This window comes from Thunnus albacares, chromosome 10 (assembly GCF_914725855.1).
Source record: "Thunnus albacares chromosome 10, fThuAlb1.1, whole genome shotgun sequence".
NCBI classification, from domain to species: Eukaryota; Metazoa; Chordata; class Actinopteri; order Scombriformes; family Scombridae; genus Thunnus; species Thunnus albacares.
Window position 1 is genome coordinate 27,251,689 of NC_058115.1, and position 20,521 is coordinate 27,272,209.

General features: G+C 37.2%; 1 long non-coding RNA gene across 1 annotated transcript; it reads left to right on the forward strand.

Moving 5' to 3' along the window:
* Window positions 1-2,000: 2,000 nt before the first annotated feature.
* LOC122991025 lies at window positions 2,001-5,519 on the forward strand. Its single transcript, XR_006405512.1, has 3 exons — window positions 2,001-2,299; window positions 4,267-4,452; window positions 5,163-5,519. It is a non-coding gene; the product is annotated as an uncharacterized LOC122991025 (long non-coding RNA).
* The last annotated feature ends 15,002 nt before the right edge of the window (window positions 5,520-20,521 follow it).

A 20,521-nucleotide genomic window follows, 5' to 3' on the forward strand; every position in this document is an offset into this window, starting at 1 on the left:
TTACCCTGATTAACACCTTTTATCAGGTTTTCCAATGGAAACTTTTTGTGCATCACATGGTTTTAAACAGTAACCATTTAAAGGAGCTTTTACTAAATATGTTTGTCTCTCTCATTGATTCTGGTTTGGATTCTTGATTTTGGTTCTGTATGTTTTTAGCAACAAACACACAGAACCAAACATGGTACACAGACAAGAAAAAAAGAAATATATTTGTGAGAAATTAGTCTTTTTCACAGAGGAAAGAACTTTTTTTTTAAATAAAAGAACAAGGTCATAGACACTGATGTTTCATGAATATCACAGTATCTTTACACATTAATTTAAAGTCCCTCAGACAAATGAATTTTTTAATTGAATATTCTTGCAGAATAGATGGACTCAGCGGAGCTTTATCATTCACCGTCTCCTCCACTCTGTGTAATGAGTTTTGGTGATAGAGTGGATTCCAGATCGGCCAATTGAAAAACAGATGTGCAGCCATCAGATTCACACTCTGCAGCTATCCCATCTGTCCAAAAAAGGTGATCATATCTCTAACATGGATGTATTATAACCTAAAATAAGCACACACTGGCTTTAGAGCAGCTGTTTAATGTCACAACACAACTAAGAATACATTCTCATTACCTGCTAAAACAAGAAAGTTAAAGGAACTCGGAAGAGGAAAGAAATTGTCTGTAGGGAAAAAAGGAAATGAAGTTCATTTTGTGTTTGATTGTTCTTTTCTATGATGAGTAATGTACTTTAAAGAAAAATGGCTTCATTTCTGCAGATTTATTTCGGTTAGATGATTATGATAATCCTCCAGAGTTACCTCAACAAAATGTCTTCCACAATTTCTGCAAATTTAACTAAATTGTTTTGTATACTGGAAAATATGTAAATGTGATTTGTTACAGCTCATTTATGTTTGCAATACAACATCATTACATGCATCTTTTGAGCTTTGTAGGACACAATACTTTATTTTCTTTAATTCCACTGTGTAAAACAACCCTTCTTTAATTCAGTGAGGAGTGAGGAGGTGAGTGAATCCCAGAGACATGGAGTGAATGACTCACCCAAGACCTACACCAACTGACCTCTATACGCAAGTGGGGACACTGCCCAAAATCAAACACTGTGACAAAATGAAGGTTAAACAGACCTCTTGAGAGACCCTTTCTGACCAAATAACTAAAATTCTTTCCTGAACTAAAAGCATTGCCAGCAATGTCCTTTGGGGTCATTTAAACCGGAGAAAGAACCAGACCACTCCACCCAAACATGGACAGAAACCTTCTTTTTTGGTTTCCTTATCTCCACAGACCACTGTCATGAACTCTAGCTCGCATTCCTGAGTAATACCTTACTGCTCCTCTTGTATTTTAGCCAAATCTGAATTTCATGTGAATTAAATTCTAATCATTATGTAAATCATACCATGCTGTTTATTATAAAATTAAAATAAGAATGATATGACTTTGATAACTGTGCAGTAATCTATTGATGAGATATTAAAATTTGATTTTATTAAATTTATCAACATGTGACAACATTGCCCCATGTTGACTGGTATATCTGAATCTGCTGACACTAAAATGTGCATGATTTCTACTTGCATTTAATACGTGTGCATGTAATAAGTGTTTGTCCAATTATATTTGGATAGAGAAATTCGACAAGAAGTCATATTGAATGAATAAAGTTACTGAAGTAATTGGAATGTTACGGATACAATGTTTGAAGAATTTCAGGTTGAATGTCTTCTTTTACTATGAAATAATAGTCATGTTGAATTTATATTTCAAATTATGTTTCTGAAAGTTTAATCTAGTCACATAATTGTTGCTTTAATGTTGCTATTTTACTTTTGAAGTTAGACCCGACCCACATGAAGTCTTACCTGAGCCTGAAAAAACAGTGAGTGTAGTCAGATTGAACTTTATTTGGCATTAAAGTAAGATTACAAGAAGCCACTGAAAGCATGAATCCAAAACTGGCTCACTCTGAAGAAGACAGTGACGCCCAGCCGGACCTCTGCTTGTCTGCCAAAACTAGACAGACACACGGACTGAAATAACTCACTGTCAGGCTCACCAGCTCGGCAACAGACTTTTTTCATGGCATCGCCTGGGAGCTCAGCCGACAACAAAGACTTTTCAAGGCTTGTTCTGAAACAAGACTCATCCACAGCACGGCCCAAGCTGGGCTGCACCAAGTAAACCTTGCTGCACAACTACAACTAACTCCAGCTTAACCCAACGCATCCCTGGACCTGCTGAGATGACATCAACTACAATGAAACTCTTCAACAGTAAGGGATAACATGGCTTTGTGATTGAGGGTTGATGTTGAATATTGTAAAATTAAGAAGATAATTTCTTTAGAGAAGTCGAGTTAGTTTTCCTTAGCATTCCCCGTTGCTATACATTAGCCTCAAGTCACACACTTCCAGCAACTATTTCTAAATGATTGTTTTATTTCTATTATCATTTAAAGGCTTTATTATTCTTTTGCCTTATTATCTTATGCTTTATCATGCATCATTAAGATGTTTAGCTATTAATAAATGTCTTAATTTATCTTAAGAAGTCTTTGTGGTTTCCCTTGAGCACAGCAGACAGAGGTCACTGTTTAAAATAACTTATGGGTTTATGAGACTGATTAATTGATCAAATAGAGAATTGAATTCAAGGTTTAATGTTTCCTCTAGACATTAAAGATTTCCCTTCAAGGAGGTGGTGCCCAAATGAGGATTTTATATTAATTGAAGCAGATTAAACTCCTCTCAATATGGGCTTTAATTGATAATGAAAGAGTAGAGCTATCATTTAGGAAAAGCTGATTTGAATGCAGCTTGGTGAAAACAGAAATGTACTTTCCTCTCAAACCAAACTTTTGTGAGGAAAAGGTGCTGTTGGTGCCAATTACAATATATCACAGTTGGTAGTCCTTCACAACTAAAACAACATGACACTGAAAATCAATCACACAGCTTTTTAGCACTTAAGTTTCAAGCAAAATAACAAAGGTAAATTGTCTTCTGGTTTAAATTGTCATTTATTCAGCCAAGAAGTTGCATGAGACCCATTGTTCTGACTGTGTCTTGCTCGTGGAACTGTAATAGTGCTACAGTTGATTAGGACCAACACTTTATGCAATTAAACCTTGACAGCACAGACTGTTAGGTACGCCTACAGTACTTTGTTTTTTCTGGAGGTTCAACAAGACTATGATTAACTGAAACTTTCTTGATCTTAAGTAATATTGTGTTTGTGAGGAATGATATAAGAAATTGGAAGAAATGTAATTCTGGCTGGATTACGTTTTTTATCAACAGTTACAAAATTTTCAGAATGTCACATTTTTCATTTGTTGTCACTATAATATCCACTCATGGCAACTAAAGTGTTTTTATGGTTATGTTTAGGCAACTCAAAGCACTTGGTTAAGGTTAGAGATTGCCTTGGATAATTAACTACATTGGCTCTCAATGTAGTTACACACAACAATGTTCAGGAAGATACACATGGACATAACAAGGACAACAAAGCCAAACAAAGATAATGAAACATAAACACATCACTATTATGTACAAGCGAGTAGGTGGAAAAAAATAGATATATACATGTAGAAACAAGAAATGGAAAACAACATACAATGTCTACATACAAGTAAAAGAGTTTCTGTAGATTGTAAACAAGGATACAAGTAGTGTAAAGGAGTGTAAGAGTGTGAGGAATGCTGAATGAATATTGAATGGATAGTGACATAGATTACTTAAGTGGTTATGACAGTTGGAGATGTTTACTGTTGTGATATTTTCAGTAGCCTAAACCTAACCACACTCAGGAGGCAGGATGCAGGATACAGTCCCCAGTCTCCAGTGTCAGAGTCCTGTGCTTTGCACGCCCACCATCTACCCAGACCTCATTCCAAAATGTCACCAGTGAACATAAACCAGTCAGCTGTTACTGTACATTTCCTCCAAAACATTTTTGGCACAACTATCAAGTAGTATAAAAGTGAATATTTTAGGAGACACTAGTATTAATGTTTGAATAGATGAGCAATGCTTTTGTTTTTTTTTTTCCAGTGAACACTGTCTCCAATTACTTTACTGCAGGAAAAGCTTGAAATTATTAATGACTAAGCCTCAAAGTTCCTGTTCACTACTTCAGTTTTAATCAATGCAGATGTGAAATAAAAAAAAAAATCTGTAATTCCATGGCCTTTCTGGAAATCAGTTTGGTGTATAATTTAGATTTTTTTTTTTTACAGTTTCCAATTAATCCAGCATGGATTTCCAGTTTGAAAATTGGATACAAAGACTAGTGACATCAAGTAGTGCATGCATCCAGTCAAGTTTAGGAAGGTCTCATGGTGATGTCTCAGCAAAGGAAAAGCACCAAGCACTTACCTTTTGAGCATTGCAAGCTCAGGCTTGTTATTTTCATAAGAATAACGGTAAGTCATTGTCTAATTAATACAGAATCTCTGTGGAATGGAGGGCTTTGTTTGTGCATACCTCCACATCTGCATACAGTGCAGTGTATCAGTTTGTGTTAGAATGAATTTGTGCAGTTATCTGTTAATGAATGAATCAGCTGTCTTTTGGCTTCCGCTCCACTCCATTTTATCTGCAGTCACATCCAGTTGCGGTAATGCACTGAGACATGATCAGGCGCCGCACTCAGAAATTAGAGTTAAAGAAAAAGATGAAAATAGATTTCATGCCCGAGTAGTCAAGTGAATTCAGGATTATAATTTACAAGGCTCCTCTTTAATTCATAAACCTCAAATTCAATTAATTTTGCAAATACCATTCAGTAAATGCAATGTAATATTCTCCCAACTCATTAATACGACTGCAACTGTTCTTGTCAGGCTAGAGGGTGTACTATTTTCTATGGTGATACATACTTGATTACCAGGCCACCTTTGTTCCTTGACAGAACTTTAAAAAAGGGACCCAGCAGCTGGAAGCCAGTAGATCTGTCATGGTTGCAACCTTTTTGTAACTCATTTTGTATTCTTAAATCATGCATAGTTCTCTCATGCCTTATTCATCTCTCTGGCATTCTTACTAGCCATTCTCACATATGAATAGGTACTGTATGAAGAGGAGGTATTGATGTCCAACTGAGTAAATGATTCAGTTTCCCTTTCCTTTATAGATGAGCGGAGTGAATTGCGAGGAAGGTGTGATACACATTCATTGTAATAGTCGACAGAATCATTTCCAGTGTTTTCAAAGGCTAAACACAAAGGGAAATAATACCTGAAATTGTTGGTATTATTTATCCTTCTAAAGCATGGTTTTAAGTGCCAAGAACAAATGGAAAAGTGTCTGAAAGGATGTACACTGACCTTCCTGTTTTATGGTCCTGTGTTAATTTTTCATGGTGTGAAATGGCTCTCGAAGACAAAACAACATTTTTGTATTTACTATGCATGAGTAATTAGGCATTTTCTAGATGGCTCAGTGCGTGACTCAGCATTACTTTGTATGGCTGGCACGTCTTACAAAACAATAAAAGAACAAAGAGGATAACCGAAATGTCTCTTTTTATGCTTTTGCAAAAATGATGTGCCATTTTCAGAGCAGTGTCATTTAGTGCAGCTTACACACATTTATTTTCTTTTTTTAAAAAACAAAACATTTCAACACATGTTATTTTTTTTGCAAGTGAGGAGGTTTGTGGTGTCACATTTGATTTCCACGAATACTGAAGTAGGAAATGATGCTCTTTCTTTGGGTCTTAAGCTACAGAATCACAAGCTGAGGAGATTAAAAAGTAATTAATGTGATGGTATGTGATTTCCAAATCTACAAGCCAGTTTTAATTATGCTTCTATTGTGGATCTAACTCTGTGCTGTGTTGCACAGTGGTCAAGGACCACACGTCCAGGGACTGTTATTCTGCACTTTATTGAAGGCACCAACAATGGCATCAGCGTAACTTTCCTGGAATTATGTTAAGAGTGAAAAAGCATTCACAAGGTATCTCATGCAGAAATTCTCTCTCTGCCTCTGCAAGAGCAAAGCCACAATGTCAAAAACGCTAATATGCGATCAAGAGTACATACAAGCATTGCAAGCTGCATGGAAGCCCTATTGAACTTTATGTATGCATAAACATAAAATTAAAAAAAAAATCTCTCTAATTTGGAAAAACATTAACAAAAAGAGAAAGTAAAGCTAAGTGTAATTGAAACATATTCAGTCATAAAGACTCTCACTAAACTTTGAAATGAAACACATTCTCCTGTATATGAAAGTATACAAATTCAATATTAAAACATATTTACTCCCATAATAACAAAAGAAGGAGAATTAGGAACTCTCTTCTTAAGCCACATATAATTTTACAGGGAGTTAAAATGTCCTATATATAATTTAGCACAATAACACACACACTACAATACTTCCAAAAGCTGCAGTCTGTAGCAGGATTCTAAAAATATGCAATGCAATTTGGTATGGCATTCATTATATTGTTCCTTTTTTCTCATTTGCTGCTTCTTTATCAGTCCAGAGGTTTAAGTCTCAGACAAATGTAGTCATACAATGCATGTCTGTTATACTATGTGACTAGTATAGATATGCATTATTTGAATGCAAATTCCCTGACACAGTGAATGAAATTGGCTGAGGAAATAGAAAGAGCCAACGTAGCAGCAGAATTCCATGCCTCAGTACACTGTAAGGTGTCAAGAGACTGAGTTGGCAAAGCCCTGCTTTACATTCAAGGCTGAGTGGGGCCATTTCAACCAATGGTTATACACTTCATATTAGTTCAATGAAGTGAACAAGTCGAGATAAATGCCAAAAAAAAAGAGGAAACTGCTAAGACAAGTTTTTTAAGTCACTACAAGCTGGCAGGAGTTTTGCAGCACTGTGGTATTGATTGAGTTGGTGTCTACACTTCAGCAGCCTCACTCAACTAAGATTATATGAACGATGATGGTGTGTTGTCCATTCCAAGGAAATTCTTCAGGATCTCTTATGAATGTTCCACTAGGCTCATGGCGAAAAGAAAAATTAAACAAGCAACTTCTTTGGTGACCAGTAGTTGCCTACCATTCTCTTGTCAGACTGGAAGAAGGTGGCTTATGTTGCTCTTAAAAGGATTAAGTGCTCCTGTTAAATGCCACAAGGAATAAAAACAAAACCAAACTTAATCCTACCCCTAACCTTCCTCACACCTCAATGGTCCAAACTTGTATGAAAACGTTATTCTAAGTTATTGAAAGGGACCTCTAGTGTGTTATTGCGGTTGGACCACGATTTCAACTTGTGGAAAAGTGATGTTTCTACACATATGGTAAACTTATTGAATAACTGTATTTTGGCCAAGCAATCTGTGCAACACATTTTATATAACAAACAAGGAGCCAACCATGACTGCAATATATTTGGGCATTCACCATCTCTTTCCCCTCTAAATTCCTGTCATCTCTCTATTGTCACTGTCCAATAAAGGCATCAACACCAAAATAACACCAAATAATAATAATAATTAGGGAAAAAATCTCAAAAAAAACAACTGGGCAGGGGTAGATCAACATTTTCAAAGCCTACCAATGACACACTTAAAGCAGTGTAAAGATGATTAACCACGGTGTCAACAAGCCTGAGCCATTAAAAGAAAGCCTCAAAAATAGATGTCCACATCAAAATGCACTTAATACAATTAAAAGGGGTTAATTTTCACCGCAGTATACAGAATAAATAGAATATGGCACAAATGTACAAGAATAACCTCAAAAATGTACAAAGCTTTGAAATACTGCACTGGAAAGAACACAAGAATGACAAATAGATCAATAATCCAGTGAACATAAGAATAGCAGCTAAAATGTAAAATACTCACAAAACCTTGAATAATAGTTTGTTACACAAAACGTATGTTAGGCCCAAACTCCTACCAAATAATAACATGGGATACAGGTAAATCTATAATCTAATCTCAATAAGTTAGAAAGTTTAAGTTTACATAAATGGAGTTACAAAACTTGTTTTCTTTACCTTCTTTATCCCTGCCTTTATTCATGTTTCTCTTTCAGACTTCAACCTTGAGCACAATAATTGAAATGAAAACACACAAGCAAATATGAATTCAAACCTTTTCTATTTGCTGTCGCACACCAATAAAACAGCGCTGAAAAAACACAATAAGGCTTCTGTAAGGCAACAGCGGTAGCACAATCACAGAATGATGTAGCCATTATAAAAAGTCACATATTGTGTTTTATACTCGCTGTATTTTGGCTATCTGCTGTGAATGATGCAGAAAATATGCTTGAAGAAGGAGTTTTACAACACACAGCCAATTGCCTGTGCCACGTACCTAAAGTGAAGACAGAGCTGAGGACATGTTCAGGCCAACAGCAATACTGTCATGTTGGAGGTATTTATTAGATCACTCCAAAACCCACCCAGCATCCAGCTAAACAATTTGTTCCGGCTTATAGACTGTAATTTCTGCCATGTTGCTGTCATGGATAGTTGAAGATTGTGCAAGCACCTTTAGTGGAATGAAATCTGCAGCTGTAGATGCACTTCTAGGATGTTTTTATTCCTTCAAGTTAGATGTTTCAAGAAATGGAGCTTGAAATATAAGTTTAATTCGGACAGATCTCTTTATATGCCCTCATTAATCCATGTCTCTGCCCTACAGTGACCAATTAAGGCTTCTAGTGCTGAAGTATAAGGGTGATATGCGACTGTTGAATTTTTATCTCTCTTAAAGAAGAACATATGGAGGAAAAACGAATGGGTGTAATGCAGGATTTGCCTTTCTTGTATATAGTGATTAACTGTATAATGGGGAGTTTTGCTTGCTTTTGGTCTCCCTCTCATTATCTCTGTAAATGGGCTCTCTGTGTGATAATTAAATGCAGTTCTGCAGCGGAAAAATGCAAATGAATAGGATGAACAGAGCAACAAGTCTTGGTGGTTCCCCACAGACATGCCAAGCCAGGAAGTGATTCAGAGGCAACAAAGGAAACAGCCCCCATTGTGATACCAGGAGAAGAGCATTTAATATTTTGTGTCTGCTCTGTTGTTGAAGAACATAATGAACTACTTCACTTTGTTTTGTACAGTACATGGTGTCAATATCCCTGCACTTGTTAAGAACAAAATTAAGCAATGTTTTTCTACTGATTGGCTGAGTCTGAGTGTAACAATTAAAATGTGTGATTCCAAGAATGCTATACGTTGTACAGAGTGTTTGATATGTATAAATGTAACTCAGTGTTTGGGCCTAAGAGTTTTTAATCAGACCCATTTCTAGTAAAATGCTCATGCTGGGCATAGTAATGTAGGTAACTACTGCACCAATTTATGTTTCATATTTCCATAATAGCCAAGGTCAAAGTAATAAAATAAAAATACAGATGCCACAATGTGCATACAAATAATGGCAACCCATCATAGCAAATGCTTTCTGCGTTACACAAGCCCCCTGGAGGATTGCAACAAATTCATCTAGACAGCACAGCATATGAAATATAAGACGGGCAGATTTTGACAGGTGATGTTTATCAAGTGAACATGTCAGTTAAAAAATAAAGCAAAGAAAATCTGATGTAGTTTATTTTGCTCTCAACTTCAATAACATGAACCTGATAATAATCTTGCTTTTAATCTGACAAGCATACATCAGTCATTTCTAGTTGACATTGTGGGTGCATGTAATGTGCTATTGTGTGTAGCTTTGTACTGTTTGTTATCATACTGTTATATGTGTTAATTGTGACCTGCTGAAGGGACTGCAGATGAAAATTAGGTATAAGCTAACTCTGCTACAGTACATCAAATGGTAACATTTATGTTTAACATTGTACATGGCCTCAATAAATAAATAAAAAGAGACAATATTCCATCCAAAGTCGTGTTATTTGTACACAGCTTGAAGAAATCAGGCTGGATATTCAGTCTCCTTTTAGCTCTGTTTTGGACTCCATCAACTCCTGAGAGAAACATCTGACTCTTTAACTGCTTAATGCTCCATCATGTTTACCAGCTAGTTGCTAACTCCTGTTGCAAACTGCTGTTTGCTTTTGGACAGGTAGTGCACAGTGGGTTTATCAGAGCTTTTTGCTGTATACAGCTGCCTGCATGTGGCTGAAAACAAGACAGATGAAAGCGGTGAGAATGAAATGAACTGTAAAATTGTAGGCTGAAAAACCAAAACAATGAGATAAAGAAACAGACTCTAAAACTGGAGGGATGGGAGGTGGGGTGAGGGGAAGTGGTAGTGCACCTCCCGCTCACATGAATATCTTCACCCTCCCCCCGGCCCTGACCAACTTCATGCCCCAGGCAAGATTTTCGCTGGTGGCCAATTGCAACACCGGTGTTCATACACTCACACAGAAACTGCATTGCTTTATGTCTTTGAGATTTTCTTTATTTTAGAAACAAAAACAAACCCCACAAAATAAAAACAGTATTAAAGAACGTGATGCTGCATCTCTGGGCTTGTCTGAGGTGGAGGGGATGGCAGCGCTTGATGCTGCATCGCTGGAAGGTGTCTGCAGGTGGTCCAGGATTTGCAGGGGTGGGATTAAAATATTTCAAAAGTGCATCCGAAGAGAGAGGAGGAGTATATGTGACCACCGGGTGTTACATAAATTAATAAAAAAGCTGCTGATGGTGAAACCCAGGCAATAATAGTAACTAAGCCCCATTATAGCCCATAATATTCTAAACACAAACAGCAAGAGTAGACTGGGGGCAACTGTAACATCCCAAATTGCACCAGTCAGAACGAGACAGAGCCATGAAACTCATTATGCACATGGTCTGTGATGATCCCTCTCTGCCTGCCAAAGGACAAACTGATGAAGGGAAACCCTGTTTTTTTGTCTGTGTGATGCTGTTTCTGTTGCTTATTCATTAGAAATTGTTTTTATATTCATATAATTATGATTATTTATACTGTTTTAGTTAAACTGGAATGAATTGTTCAATAGATATTAAATTGTTTTAACTATATCTATAGTCTTGGGAGTTTATTGTGGTCCTTCGCATCTGTATGAAGCTATTATGTGTGTTGTTAAAATGGCCGGCCTCCATATGCTGTTACAATCGCCCCTGCATGTGGGGGCAGATGTAACATTTGACTCCTGATGTTTCAATCAATATTACGACTCTAACATTCCTTGTAAAAGCATTTGATGACTTTTAACAAGTAGAACACAGATACAAATTATCTACGTAAAAATTACATCCAAATAGTTCAAGAGGTTTTTCAGTAATGATATCAAAATCAAAAATAGCTCCAATCGCCCCCGGTCTCCCCTACACCTAAAACTCACGCATAAGACATGTATTCAATGAGCACTTCTCCCACATGATGTACGCTGTTTGCTATACAAATAAGACCTATCAATAATGAAAATGCAAAGGCTTACAACAATTATTAATTTCAAAATGGTATGGAAAAAGAAAAACATTTTAATTGACCATCACAAGCAGGGCTAATGTTTTGCTAACAAGACTAAAATGTCAATAAAAATGTATGCCTGGTTTCTGGATGCTGCAGTCAACCCAGTAAATAGGGTCTATTTAATAGGCTATGCTATATAGTTATGTTGTTGTGGGCTTTTCTGTAATATTTCGAAATAATTGTAGTATTAGTAATAATAGTATTAGCACCCCTGTGAATAGATTGCATCATTAGCATTCGTCTATTCTGCCTATGCCACAGGCCGGTTCTGAGCCTGTTGCTAGATTTAATGACTTTTCAGACTCTTTTAGGAACTTTTTTTTTTCAATAAAGCACCTAGCGACAAATCTAGCGACTTTTTGGACAAACCTTAGCTACTTTCCATAGAAGAGAATCACCAGTAATGCCCCATAAGCGAGAGGCACATTCAGTTCACACAGCAACTGACACTGACGTGAATGAACAGCACATGTGCAAACAATGTTGCCAAGGACCAATCACTAATCTGTATAGTTTCCTCCTCCTTTGTTGTAATTTGAACAATTTAATTTGATCATTTTGACAGTTATCTCTGTCTTATCACTCATTATCACCCAAGGGTTTAGTTCATTCTCGTTTCTGAACTCTCTGAATTCAGATCAGGAGGCTGTGCACTGTGTGAGAGAAAAAAACAAGAAGGATATTCTGTTGAGTCTAACTTTCTCTCTGAGTGATCGTTTTACATGTAAATATAGCCGAAATCACAGAGCAGCCGTTGTCTTTAAATTGTGTGTATGGTGATTTTGTTGGATTACGTTGCAGTTATAAAATCAGAATTTTAGCAGTGCAGAGCAGCAGCTTGGAAATAGCTTGGAGGTGACTGCTGGTTAACATATAGTCTTAATGGGCTGCATTTCAGTCACTATTTCATACTTGTCCCCAACAGAAACAGAAAAATATGTAAATGAGAACAGCTTTTTGGGGAATTCGGCTGTATTAAAATACAGTATATGGGAGCACAGAGAATAGAAGAGAAGCAATCAGATGTAAAGGACTGACACCATCTGACACTAGGCAGAATACAAATATGGCATGATAACATCACAAATATGCTTATTAGCGCTTGACTTCATCTAGCGACATTTAGCGACTTTTCAAGCAGGCTCAAGCTGATGAGCTTGGAGAAAATGAAGGGAAACAAAACAATAAACACCCTCAGTTCTGTTTGTCCTATGCATGGACTCACGCATACACAGTAAAGGCTCACACTAATTACCTACAGTATAACACACGCTGCATGCACACCTTTCTTTACATTTCATCCACAAAACTATGCAAATTGGTCCTCATTATTTCAGCACAGCTGTATAAAATTGCAAAGACCTTTAGAGCTGGATACCAGATTATTTCCTCAAGTCCACTGCAGGCATAAAAGAAATGTTGGCAATAATAAATGATGAACGTGCAGCCTTCTGAAAGGTTCTTCTCTCTTCAATATTTCCCAAGAAAAACTAAAATCCCAAGTGAGGGCAGTGCGGTGGGTCGCAGGTAGGCAGTCTGTTGAGAAATGCAGCAAGTATTGGCTGGCTCTATATTATTTTGGGAAATATAAGCTTGCTTGCTCCATTGCATTTAAATTGCCTCCAACTCACCTGCGAATAGCATTCTCCAGGAGGGAATAACTGTTTATACTCGTGCCATATGTGTTGTTTTCTTTCCCTAGCTGTAACAAAAACAAATTTATATTGAGCACCATATAGTAGCCGTATTCTCTTTCCAGTGGAAGAACTATTACTTTGGTCAGGGGACGTATGACAAAGAAGATTAAAAACTTGTCACAGTGTCAAACATCAGTGAAACATCTGAAGATGAAAATATAAATCAAACGTCCCTACGGATTTGAATACCAAACACTCTGATCTCGCTACATGTGCCAGTTCTAGCAATTCACCTAAGGAGTGAAAAAAAAGACAATGTCATGTCAGTGAGAGCAAAATATCTAAAGCCATCACGATGTGTGTGTCATAGACAGGAAAAGAAAACTCAGGACAAAACATGCCTCCCATATTGTATGTGTGATATTAGACACACTCATTTGACAAGACTATTCTGGTGTACACAAGATAAGTGTGAACTGTCTGTCTTATTTCTCTTCTCTTGTCCAGTCAGACTGAAACAAATGAAATACAATATGTATCCATAAATAAAGGAAGATAGGAAGGAACGAATATCTTGACAGCTACATAGGTTGAAAGCAGTGTTGGTCTGACACATCACTAAAATGGATTGCAGTAAATTAAATAAATAGTTGTCTTTATTTACCCCAGTGGCAGAGATTTGGAACAGCCTTATATTAGAGACAGGTTTTATTATTCCTCATTTTGCTTGTCCTCCATGTTAACCTGTTGTTTTCATAAATTCAGTATAATGTACATTTCTATGGCGCACAGTCGTGTATGCTCACCACTCTTCAGTTTCTCCTCTGTAACAGCGATACTGTTTTCATTCTCTAATTAATTCCTACATGTATCTCTCCACTTTGCCTTTTTTCTCCATCAATCTTGACCGTGCTGGTGAAAATGAACACTTCCTGTAGATTTATCACAGTTAAGGTCTTAAAGCCTTCCCTTCATTGGCAGACCTTTATATGAGAAATTACTGTGCTTAAATCAATTTGATTTTCCCACTAACAGAGTCCTAATCATGTCAACACATTATAGTTTTAAAAAATAGTGAAAATGGTGCCTTGAAGTGTTTTGGTCACACAAGTCAAACAAAAGCTATTATTTTTTTAAAGATCCCCCCTAGTCATGTTTTAAGACATAGAAAATACTCTCCTTGAAATAATAAATCATGTCTGAAAAGTTGAATTACCTTGTTAAAATGGCTTAGATATAATTCTACACCTTTGCCTTCATTTAGTATGTGTAGATCTATGAATATGAGCCCTACCTGCAAGACTCTACACCCAGGTCTGGAGCCGGTGCGCCTGAATCCCCATGCCCTACAAAATGCCCTCAACATTTATTAGGTCCTCCATGGGGCTATGCAGTAAGTAAAATAAAAATGCACATCTAGAGGGGTGCCAGATACGTAGGACAAAGGACTAGGCAAAGCTTTTAAAAAAGGAAGTCACACACAAATCTATAATGCAGATTGTTCAGTGTACAAAAATGTATTTATTAAAACTATAAATGTTCACAATAAATGCATACAATGTAAATAGGGCCAAAATACAGGTATTAAAAACACAATAAACAAATGTTTTTGTGGGCTATTTGTATTATAAAATTGAGGACATCACTGTAAAACCCAAACATTATGTTTTATGAATACACCGGGGAGCACTAAGCATAAAAACGAAAAATCTGGGGCAAAACCTCCCCCAAAACTATTCACTTATTTTCCATACTATTTACACAACTGTATGTGAAAACATCCATTTCTAGGCGCAGCAGGTATCTGGCCTACCACAGCTTTGAGAGCTGTTCATGGGGATACTTGGACCACAGTAACAGGTGAGTGATTCCATCCTGTGTTGTGGTTTGGGTCTGCCAGGAGTTCCCTGATGCACAGGGACAGTATGTTGGCTTCAGACCTCCTCTGGCCAACTGAAGCAGGACACAAAGCCAGCAACTGCCTCATCCTTCTCAGGCCTCTCGAACTGGACACGCAGGGGTTCTGGGATGGTCAGCTGGTCCAGCTCAGCGGTGAATTGCCCGGGGTCATTGAGCACCTCATTGAAGAGGATCTGGAGCAGGTTGTCCATGTAGCCTATTATGTAGGAGCTGACATTTATTATTTTGTAACTCGGCCAGTTCAGCCAGAACCAATATTGAATCAGTTTTTGAGACCGTCCTTGATACACTGCAGTTTCAAAGTGGAAATGCTCAGCCATGGTGTTGACTGCTTAATTCACTCCTGATATATCTTGCAGCAAATGAAAAACACCACATGGCATGTTAACAAGGTTAAAAACTTGATTTTCATTGGAGGGGGTCTTACTTGGCATTTTGCCACTATAAGATAATTGACAGTAATGATAGATAAACATGTGAGAACAAGAGTGACGACGTGCAACAAGGGTTGCAACGAATAAGACCAGGAATGTTGCGATCAAATGGTATGCACCTTAGAGCACTAGATCATGGGGATGCACTGATATTTTTCAAAATTTAATTTAATATTGAACATCAATACTCATTCTTGATCTTGGAAAAGGTAGAAAAATTGTACAATACACTGATTCGACTTTTTCTCTCTCAATACCAAATTCCAGTATGATATTGACAAAGAAACTGTATTTTATGTGGGTTGGTGATGTCTGCTTGATACCTGATCAGCTTAATAAGGTCAGTATCTGCCAGTGCAGTTTTCATGACATGTTCTGAGGGGGAACTCCACCAATTTTACACATCATTCTGTTTGCAGGTGTTGAGGAGTAGTGCATGTGAAAAAAGTTGTATAAAGCCTTTCATAGCTTAAGAGGGAGCCATGCAGAGTCTGATAAATTACCTCTAGTGATGTCATTTGCTGCATCAATGGTTGGCGCTGAAGACTATAAGTTTGAAAATGAAAAAAAAAAAACTGGGGGTGTGGAGTTAGAAAGAACTGAGGTCATCACATCTCAGTAGCCCCAGTATGAAGACAATGTATCTGGTTCTGCTACATGCATAGTTTGTCTTTTTTTTCCTCTTTTTTTGTCTTTACTGTCCATTCTGAGTAACATCATGTTGGGAGTGTGATGCCAAATTGATGGAGTACTCTGAAAGTGTGGAACATTGGTCACATGATGACAGGTGATTGTATTAAAGGATGTATTGGGAGGGAGGGGGTCATAACTGCCATCTCTGTTCACCAATGGTCACTGGCATCGATTGTGACAATGAGCTTTGACCCCTCCCTAGTCCATGCTGTGACTGGTTGTGATCTGGTGTTCACACACAGCTGGTGAGTTCATTCAGTCTCTCATCCAGGGTTCTTGTCATTTCACCGATGTAGTGTTTCTTATACCTGTCACATGATATCACACGCTGCTCCTGTTTTTAGTTTGTGGAGAACTTAAGGTATTAAATTGTTTTGATTTAATAGCCTATTAATGGACTGCTGAATATTGTTTACTTTATATAGTAATATTTATAATGTGGTGTCAACTGTTGCCTAGCAATGGCTGCTGTAAGCAGGAGATAACAGACAAGTGCTGGGAGGACTGACAAGTGAAGGATTTTTGAATAAAGTAATGAAGCGAAGACTGTCAGAAGAGACCGTCTGTTTCTGAACAGTGGAGATACTCTCATTATTTTGAATTACCCTCACAGAAAGATGAGAATATTAGTGAGATACAAACTCAGGTCCAGGTCAGACAGAACTGTCCACTGCTGTCAACTTGACAAGCAATCTACTGACTAAATAAGCCAACGAGACACTTTTTCAGTGTCCATCCATGTACTTTACATTTCGGGACTGATTTGTATGGATTTACAAACAAAACCTAAAATAATTTTTAATGTGATCACTTTTACCAGGTAGTAATTAGTAAAACAATCTCTCATTGTTTTTTTTCTGAGTAACTCTCATCCCGGATTTTAAGACCAGTTAATCATTATCATAATAGGGGGGAAAAAATTCTTATCACAAGCTTTTAATAGCTGTTCTGGAGCTTTTCATCATATCACATCATTTTTATTAGTAGAGAGAGTGGAGAATGAACTTTGAACTTCAGCATTTAAGCCAAAAGGGACAATCCAAACACTTGTATGAACAAGCCTCACAGAAAAAGTAGGAGATATTTTGGATAAAAATACAAAAATTGTCTTGCGTGAAGCCTTGTGATCAGTTTAACCAGGAAATTGAGTAGCATTGTGTGAGTCCTCATTGGCTAAAAAGAGAATGGTGGGTTGATGTTCTCATAGTGCTTAGAAAGCTATGGTCTAAGGCCTTCATCTTTTTTATTTTCACAAAGGCCTGATAGTAAAAAAGAGTCGGAGGCTTTCAGGATATTAACCTCCACAACATTTATTCTTTTCAGTAAACTGAAAAGGAGAGCCTTCAACTGAAAAGTGGAGATGATGAAAAGAGGGAGCCATAAAGTCTGGGCAAAGCGGAAATATTCTCTTTGCAAAAAGAGAGTTTATAAAATATGGTCTTGATTATCAGAAACACCAACAGTACTATTCACATGGGAAAGGGGCTCCTAATATAACTGAACATAGTTTCATCCATGGACCACAAGTAAAAATGGGTTGAAAATACAGAATATGTTTGAAATGCTGCATGTAGCTCAGACTTAATTTAGTTTCAACATCCTGGTCTGCTAAATGTGGCTGTATAAGGACATGGCTGAAATGGAGTTGAAAGGGATGCAACTAACAATTATTTTCATTATTGATTTATCTGCTGTCTATTTTCTCGATCAATCAGTTGGTCTAATTGGTGGTATAGTTGTCTCTTATTTTGTTCTGCCACTCTGCCCCAGAGCCTGCAAATGCCCCGTCAGATTGTTCTGTGCATCAGCAACCACCAGGTGGCATCGAGCTGCGCTGTCATCCTGTTAAAATAGTGTGTCGATAGATTCTCTCTCTCTCTCGTCTCTCTTTTTTTTTGTTATCACACTCAGTGGTTGTGTGTTTACTTTGAATTTGTTTAAAATGGTTTCTGAAGCATTTTGGGATTACTGTCTTACAAGTCATATTTTGGCAACTCTACAAGTATTTGCTACCAAAAAAAGAAAAAAAAAGAATTAGCTGTGAGAGTCTGAATCTGAACCGAAAGGTCTAAAAAAATAACGTGATTCTCTTCTCTCACTTAATCTCATTGTACAAAACATCGCAAAGAAGAGAGCAAGATAAACACTAATCGGACTTAATGTGCCTGAATATTCACATCATTTCTCAGATTCTTTCACCTATGCAGCCTTTGTTCTCCCTCTTGTCAATGTTTGCACATGTTTAATAATTATTACAATATGATTAAAGGGAACATATCATATTTCCAGGTCTATTTTTTCATTCTGGGGCTCTGCTGGAATATCTTTTCACAGTTTTCAAACTCCTTATTTAATTTATACCTTCATGCAGCCCTTCAGGTCAACCTCCATCTGAAACAGGCCATTTTAGCTCCTGTGTCTTTAAGGCCTCCCTCCCGATGAGCCCACTCTGTTCTGATTAGTTAGCTTCCAGAAGCTGTGTTTTGGCTAACTTTTGGTGGTTCTTGAGGCTACGTAAACAAACAATAGTAGTTGGATTCTACTTCTTTTTCTTGTTCTTTACTCGAAATGTCAACTTAACAAATACATCCGTACATGTTCAAGCCTGAATCCAATACTAAATATGTGAGTGGACAACATGAACAACCCATGGAACAACCTTAACGACAAAGTCTATGGAACAGACGGCCGTTTGTGGCCATTTGTGAACAATCTGATGTCATCCTGAGGAGGAAGGTAGAGGTAACTTTGCAAATGAAGCATTTAGAGCAGGCTGAAGCCCTTTCAACATGCAGGGAGCATTTTTACATATGCTCACTAAGGTTGGTTACTGTTCACATTTGAACCGATATCGGCACTTGTACCTGGAATTTGGTACCAGTGCCAAACGGTACCTTTTTTTCGTACTTTACCTTGTCTGTAATAACAAAAATGTAATATAAGTTGTAAAAAATGAGTCCAAACTTCTTACTTTCAACACTAACACTTATTTATTTAGAACAATTTGTTTTGTAAGGTAAAATAAACAATAATAATAAAAAAAGTAAAATAAGTTGTTCAGGCTACCTGTCGGAGATGTACTGTTTGCTGAAAATGCTGAAAAGAACCTGTTGTCTTCATTGAACATCTCACAGTGGCTGTTTCTGCTTATACTGTTTTGTTGCAGTATCTGCTGAACAAATAGCTCCAAATATCTCCAGATCTTGTTGTGTTGACTTGTTTTTATTACTTTTATTACTTGTTTTTAATAGCACCACTAATGAAGCTCTGCTAGCTCAGTGATAAATACATTTAATTTCCTATAAGTTCTTAAGTTCACAATAAAAGCCTTCTGTTAGTTTGTCATAGGGAAGCTTTTAACATGAAGCAGAAGCAGTAGGAAATGTTTTCATCAGTAGTAACTTAACACGGCTCAGGTACGGCTGAAAGCGATCAGGAAACAGTAAAATAAGGCTGATACCTGAAAATACAAACAGGAACACAGGAGAGAAATTTCAGGCGCACCGGTGTCAGTAAACTAGGAAGGATTCTTGGAAAGGCTCAAAAGGAATCTTATCAATATTTATTTGAATTCACAACACAACCCACCCACTAAGGTATCGAGATTTGGCACCAATTGATCTAACGTGAATAGGTACTTGATAGTACTGATGTAATTCAGTTGGTACCGTTAAAAGTATCAAATTTGGTACCCAACCCTAACATTCACCTCAAGTTGTGGAACATTGACCACGTTTAACATAGACATCCAACATCATAACAGAATAAAAATAAAAGGAAATCACAAAAAGCATGATATGTCCCCTTTAAGTGTCTCCCCTTGTAACACTTTTCTGCATTCATGCAGCATGGTACAAAGTGCCTCATGGTGCCAAGATGGCAGAATAAAATGAAAGATGATTGTATTTCAGTAGAATGTGTTATGTGATAGGCAGTTATTTATCATTTATCATCTGAATGACACACATTAAAAGGTCAGTCCCGTAAACGTGTGTATGTGTGTGTGTGTGTGAGATGTAGTAATTGAATCATCCTGATTTTTTTCTTTTGACAAACAGCAGCCCATGCAGCTGCAGGCAGAATCCCAGAGGGTAAACAGAGGCAAGCTTTGTATGTACAAGCTCAAGACACCAAATTATGACATGTTGTTTTAGTTACAGCATGATAGTGTCAGGCTAGCATTTTCTTATATGATTAATATTGATGTGACATTCATAATCTGGATGTTATTTCATCAGATGTCACTCACAGGTAAGACTGTGCAGTGGAGGCACATACCCCTCGGGGCTACAGGTCAGATCTCTGAATCACTCTGAAGGTAGTTGGTGAGTATAATGTATTATTCAGTTATTATGTTTTTTTTAAAGACACAGCACAGCTCTCTCTAATA